This window comes from Temnothorax curvispinosus, unplaced genomic scaffold (genome assembly GCF_003070985.1).
Source record: "Temnothorax curvispinosus isolate PA1 unplaced genomic scaffold, ASM307098v1 QBEX01011421.1, whole genome shotgun sequence".
In the NCBI taxonomy this organism is placed as follows: Eukaryota; Metazoa; Arthropoda; class Insecta; order Hymenoptera; family Formicidae; genus Temnothorax; species Temnothorax curvispinosus.
The window spans coordinates 1,303-8,016 of record NW_020221201.1 but is presented as its reverse complement, the minus strand read 5'-3'; the positions used below and the strand labels follow the sequence as shown (position 1 = coordinate 8,016).

Here is a 6,714-nt window from a genome sequence, read left to right as displayed (position 1 = left end):
TCGCGGAACGGATTCGGCGATTCGTTCGGCGCGTTTATTGCGCGCCCGAACAGTGTAGTTCTGTAAGCGTGGCACAGAGGACCCCATCAACCTGCGTCACATTGGACCCCACTGAACATTGATATTATTTATCGTAAATATTTCAGATACAAAACAATTAAACGTTTTTGTGCGCACTTTAGTATTGAACCTAGATCCCGACAAACGTCTTATGAATTTTTTTTTAACTGTAGAATCCTTAGAAATCCATAAATATCAAAAAGTTATGACAAGTATTTGTAAGGCTCCAATTACATATCTGCCTTTAACTAAAGTATATATGCTTATTTCGGCATAATTTTTTGATGGAAGTTATATGTTTTGAAAACGAAAGTTTTCATACCCACCGTCACTATTTTGCAGAACGTTAATACAGATAATTCGCACTGTCACATTGGACCCCGTGGCTCAAAGGAGCCCACTCTCCCCTACCCACCACCTTCGACAGCTTCGACTTTCAGTAGCTCTCCTCGTCTGAATAATGCGCCACTGAATATTCAGAATCTGGCTCCACAACATAATAAATAATGCAATTCCAATTTTTTTGTAAATCCATGACTGTGCACCAACAACGCTGATATGCCGCAATGCTTTGATATTACCGCCTGTGTACAAACAGATAAATTTATACACGCCGATTAATTTATACAATCATGTATAAAGTACGCGTAATATGAACCTATATGATTGTAAATTAATCACTGTAGATAAGTACGACATACTGGACCAAGTCGATGGAACACTCACGATCTCTGAGCTCTTTGACGACTAGGCAGGAGATGATGCGGAGTTTGTTCCCCGGCAAGTTAACTCAAGACACGATAAAAACGTTTCTAGGTTATCTCGCGTGATTTGACGTAAAAGCCGCTTACTATACGCCATTGTAGACACTTAGGCGTATACCGGCCTTAATTCTACAGCCTACGTCTAACGCCCACTCTTTGCATTCACTACTCCTGCTGCCATTGCAGACGACGCTTTATAGTTACGCGCGTTGTGGGTGCCTCTACTAATTTTTTCACGCCGTTTAACATGCTTATCGGGCATTCAAAAACTGTCGGCTCCATCAAACAGTGTCCGATGAATACTCTTGGTGTAAGTTCTTTTATGATACCTACTCTGCTGCGGGGTGGTGAGTTTACCTTCTTATATGGTCGGAGTTTAAATGTAACTCTTCTGATGTGTACCTGCTTTGTGGTGTGTGAGATAGGCTTTGCGCTTTGTGAGGAAATCATTTCCCAGTATTCTCTTATAATCGATCGGGAATTCATCCTCTACCACGTACATGGTATGGCGTATTTTCTGGCTTCCGAGGTCTACGGTTACTTTTATTTTTCCGAAAGTGTGGATTTTGTGTCCCGTCACTCCGGTCAAAGTCAGGCGCTTTTCTCGCATCATAGTGTCGCCTTTTAAATTTCCTACTTTGATTAGCGTCAGGATCGCTCCTGAGTTTAATAAGAAATTCGTCTTGCCTTTCTTGGCCTCTTGAATCGGCAGTGTTATCAGGTTTAAGGTATGTATGTTATGTTTCCCTGTTATCTGCGATACTTAATACTCCTCGGCGGCTCGTGCCTTATTCTTCTTTGGTCTCTCGTCTTCTTCGCTGCCGCTACTGGAGGAAGATTCATCGTTCGTTTCTCGCGATTTTTTTTTACCTTTAAACCATTTACTGGCGCCTTTTTGGGGGCGTCCGTTTTCGATCGGCTTGATCATTCCGTGTTGAGTCGTCCGTTCAGCGACCAACACTCTTCTCGCTTATGCCCGGTTCTTTTGCAATAGGTGCACTCGAGCGTATTTATTCCGCCGGGCTTGTCCGGTTTCGGCAACGAGAATCTATTCGCATGTCGGCTCGTATAGAGGCCTAGATAATCAGAGAAGCGACATTGAGGGCACGCTTGCTGATTGGCTGACCGCGGCACCAATCAAAACCGAGGCTATCGGGCCCGCAGCTGATTCCGTGTGCACCACTGATAGCTGCACGAGTCGGTTGGCGACGTTGGCGTGCTCGAACGTGTTCGGACGTTTTGCCCGAACGGGAAATTTTTTTAAGTACTGCGACTGATACTGTCTGCATTAATTGTAATTGCCATTGAGACCTCGCTGCGCAACAGTATACCAGACTTAATAATAAAACAGTGGAAATTGCTGGCCGTATAATTGTCCTCGTACACTCGCCGACAGAAAGGTTGTCCCAAAGTAACGTGTTACATCGAGGTTAGGTGAGTGAAACAGATTAATATATTTTTAATATTATTAAGAAAAGAATTGTAGACATTCGTGAAGTTTTTGGGACATCGTAAATATATGCATTTTGTGTGGATGAGGGTTATATCATACAATAATCAGTAATATTTCTGTTCACTTGTAACTAATTTGAGAGAGAATGTGATCATATTTTAAATATTTTTATAAACTTATTACATTCGTCTTTACAGAAATCAAGAGTTTGAATAAAGAATAAAGATGGTAAAAGTGTGTGAGGTATTTGGGTGTACAACAACCGAAAAAGAAAGACTATCTATGCATAAATTTCCTAAGAATGTGGAACATCGAAATGCGTGGGTAGCTTGGATTAACCGTCTCGGGTGGAGTCTGAAATGTAATAGCAGAGTTTGTGAGGTATTTTATAAGATTCATAAAATATTGAAACATGCCTTCAGATGTGTGTATGTTTATCATGTATTGTCTATTTTGTTGCAGTTGCACTTTGTTCCTGAGAACTATGTGGAGCACACAAGAGGAAATGGAATTCTTCGAAGGCTGAAAACATCTGCTATTCCCTCATTGCAAATAGAGGAAATTCAAGACAGTGAAAATCATTGTAATCCAAAAATTATACGAAGATTTCGACAAACCGCACAATGTTTGAAGGATATAACAAATATCTCTATTATAGGTAAAGAAAAAGAGAATGAGCATGCATACTGCTTGAAAATATTAACTTGTGATGAAGTAAGTATTCTCTCGATTTTTATCACTTTTGTGCCAAAATATCATATATGCTGCGTTCCGATATTCACTGTCAGTACTGAAAATCTATAGTATACGTAACGGAAACTATAGATTTTCAGTACTGGCAGTGAGAATATTGGAACGCAGCCATAGTGTTTGTAAAAATAATTTTTTTTTTGATAAATACATTCTCCCAGCAGGTACAGGACTGTTTAGAAGTAGGAAATACTCATAAAGGTGAGGAATTATGGCTGAGTATAAGATGGTTGAAAGATGAACATAGTGATGTCACACATGCAATGAAAACCATCGATAATGAATCTACATCTTGTTCAACGCCATCAACCAAACATCCATTGTTGACGAGTAGACTAACTGCATCATCGGCTTTATTGCAAGAGGACATGACAGTATCAGTGGCACAAAAAGATTCCGACAATGATTGCAATAATCAGGTAAAGGATTTTTCTTTTTTTTTCCAGGTTTATTTGAAATTGTGGTCGACCTTTTGTATATATTTGTTTATGCATTCTTTTTTAGTTGGGTGCAACCACTGCTGATATACTGGACAACCAAAAAACTTTATACATGTATCTATATCATATGTATTTATATCGTGCAATTTTATTTTCTCTTATAAGTTCGAAATTCAGTATTACTATTATAATTTTTTTTTTACGAATTACGAATATACATATATGTTATGTATTTATGTTATGACAAGGCTCGAATAAAAAAGTAAACACATTATGTATGATTGCCATTTATTTTAAAGACAGTATGAGGTATAACAAATATAACGGATAATTATAAAACTCGTAATCAGAAAAATATTACAAATAATATGACACAAGTGTTTAGGTCTATTTCCTTGTTGTACACTTCTTGGAATTACATTTAGTAGCAGTAGACTGTAACTTACGCAATGTCTTCTCCATTTTGGCAATCTCACTGAACATCTTACATATAACTGCTGCAGGCCTAAGTCACGTTCAACTTTCAGGTCTTGAAGAACTTGTGATGCTTTGCTACACTGCAATTTCAGTTCCTCAATTGTATAACATTCTGTTTTGAAAAGTAGAAAAGGGATTGAATGTCTCTCTTCAATAGCACGAATCTGTAACATACGTTATAACACAAATGAAAATTTTAATTGACATTTTATACAATTGTAAGCACATGACATTGGGTACGTTCAGGAAATAACGGTTGCACAACAGCTAAGTAACTGGTCAATGTAATTGGTCTAAAAAAGATCTAATAGTACAGGCCAATAATCACTGACCGCTCACTGATCGCTTTGTTTTCCAAAAGCGGCTATTAATACTGACCTTTGCAGAATATTCATTTGATACTTGAACAGAAGTAGTATCAGTCTCGTTACATTGTTTTTCCATTTTTATTTCATGAACTGGTTCCTAGACAATGAACAAAACAAATGTCACATTATGATAATAACATTACTTACTTTATCATTTTAATAAGATATAAGTAAAAGTACTAGAGTAGGCATCAGCGAAATAAGTCATTTTTATTTCTTACTCTTACTTCATAGTACGCTTGTAAGTGTAAGAGCTAAAGTTGGACTAAGAAATAAAAATAATTTATTTTGCTTACGCCTTTATTTTAGCTTTATTTTACACTTACTTCTCACTTCTTACGCCTACTCTTATTTTTTACTCCGCGTATTGTAGACGACGCTTCAGAGGTTAGTTTTTTCACAAGCGATCAGCTGCGGGCCCGATGGGAACCATGGTGGGGGTATAGGACTCTAGGTGGGGGTAGAGTTGTCGCTTCTCTGATTATCTAGGCCTCTAGGCTCGTACGGCAATCTCGCCCGTAATGGCCTGTTTCTTCACATTTGTGGCACTGTATCGCCTCGCTCCCCGGATATCGCGCGTTTTCCGAGCTAAACTTATTTTTGTTTGTCGTCTGTCCGTCCCGCGAGGAGGGGCCCTTTACCTTTTCCTCCGCACTGGCGCCGGTTATTGCTTCCTGCAAGGTTGGGTATCGCTGCGCTCTGACTATCATTTTGATATCGTCGTGCAGCCTATTTGAAAATTATGCAGTGCTTGCATCTTAATGCTGTCGAGAATTGCTTTCTGCTGCTCTTGCGAGTGCTCTTGGCCTTCCTCCATGGCCTCGTACAGTTCTCTCGCTAATTTCTCGACTCGATGCCCGAATTTTTGCGCGCTTTCTCCCGGTTTTTGTTTCAGAGAGTTAAATTCTAATTGCAGGTGGGTCATGCCGCGCTTTCCTAGATATTCCGTTTCTAACTCGCGCTTTAACTGCTCGAAATCGCGAATATCGCGCGTGTCGAAGTCTGTCATGGCCTTTCCTTTGAACTTTGTACACAATATGGTCTCTAAGAGCATGGCTCCGTCTGCGGGCTGAATATTCTTCATCGCGTATGTACTCGCTTATAAATTCGCAGACGCGCTCTCGGAATTTTCCGTTTATCTCGGGAATCATGTTTCGGGCTTCCTTCAGACTGAGGAACCCGATGTGGTGTCCCGGTTGATTACGGACGTCGTTATGGGTTCGCCCGTATGTGACGTCTAAAGGACCCTGGCTGCATACGTGGCGATCTCGTTCGTTGGGGCGATCGTAGGTGGTGGCTTCTAGCCGGCTTACGCGGTCCTGTATATCCCGCATAGTGCGAAGAAGTTCGACAGAGCGATCGGATCTGTTCGCGTCGGCTCGGGAGCTCGACTTTGGTCGATTTCGGACGGTCGCCTGTTAGTCGCGGGTCTAAGTCGCTCTATTTCCGCGTTGACCTGCGCGGGTGTTATGTCTTTGCGTGGTGCAATGGCCGGGGCAGCTCGTTGCTGGCTCAACATTTTGTTGGTCTGGGAGGTATAATCTTCTTTGGTCGGATCAAATACGTCGCTGTCGTAAGAAGTCAAAGAGAATTCTCCTCTCCCAGAGTTCTCACTCTGAGTGTCGCCCGAGGTGTCCGATCGTGCGTCACCTTCGGTCGGGGGGAGTCGGCGGAGTCTACAGGGTGTATCATTTTAAGTGATTTAGCTGAATATCTCTTAAAGTAAAAAAGATTGGAAAAATTGTTTCAGACAAAAGTTGTTTGGTTCAAAAGGCGACATAAGATCGTGTCATTGGTTTGACCTTGAGTGAACGTGCCGAGGTCATATGAAGTTCAACTTTGTTTTTTTAAATGGAACTCCCTATTTTTCATTGCATATTTTTGTAGCTTACCTAAAGAGCTTTTCAAAACTCTTTTTATATTTGAGTATTTTTTCATAAAGTACTTTTCAAGTTACAAGGCTTGAAAGTTACAATCCCGCCGGCATTAGCATACCCAAGGTGTACCGGCCAATGAAGACAAGACCCAACATTGATCCGGCCAGTGAAGGCAAGACCCAAGATTTGATCCGGCCAGTGAAGACAAGACCCAAGATTTGATCCGGCCAGTGAAGGCAAGACCCAAGATTTGATCCGGCCAGTGAAGGCAAGACCCAACATTGATCCGGCCAGTGAAGGCAAGACCGATTGACTCACAAGTAGGGTCACATCGAAGTCACATTGTGTATTTTTGGTTTACAGCATATGCTCAAATGTACTACCATTCTGTTGGATACATAATTGCAACCCAATAACTTTCAAGCCTTGTAACTCGAAAAGTATTTCATGAAAAAATACTCAAATATAGGGTTTTGAAAAGCTCTTTAGGTAAGCTACAAGAATATGCAATGAAAAATAGGGAGT

At 40.7% G+C, this 6,714-nt stretch overlaps 2 long non-coding RNA genes across 2 annotated transcripts; one reads left to right on the top strand and one right to left on the bottom strand.

Annotated features, from left to right (window-relative positions):
• Window positions 1–2,166: 2,166 nt before the first annotated feature.
• Window positions 2,167–2,864, top strand: LOC112461451. The gene is made up of 3 exons (XR_003041558.1): window positions 2,167–2,258; window positions 2,475–2,658; window positions 2,740–2,864. It is a non-coding gene; the product is annotated as an uncharacterized LOC112461451 (long non-coding RNA).
• A 1,145-nt stretch (window positions 2,865–4,009) lies between these two features.
• LOC112461449 lies at window positions 4,010–4,804 on the bottom strand. Its single transcript, XR_003041557.1, has 3 exons — window positions 4,639–4,804; window positions 4,323–4,409; window positions 4,010–4,108 (listed from the first exon to the last, which is right to left on the bottom strand). It is a non-coding gene; the product is annotated as an uncharacterized LOC112461449 (long non-coding RNA).
• Window positions 4,805–6,714: the final 1,910 nt, after the last annotated feature.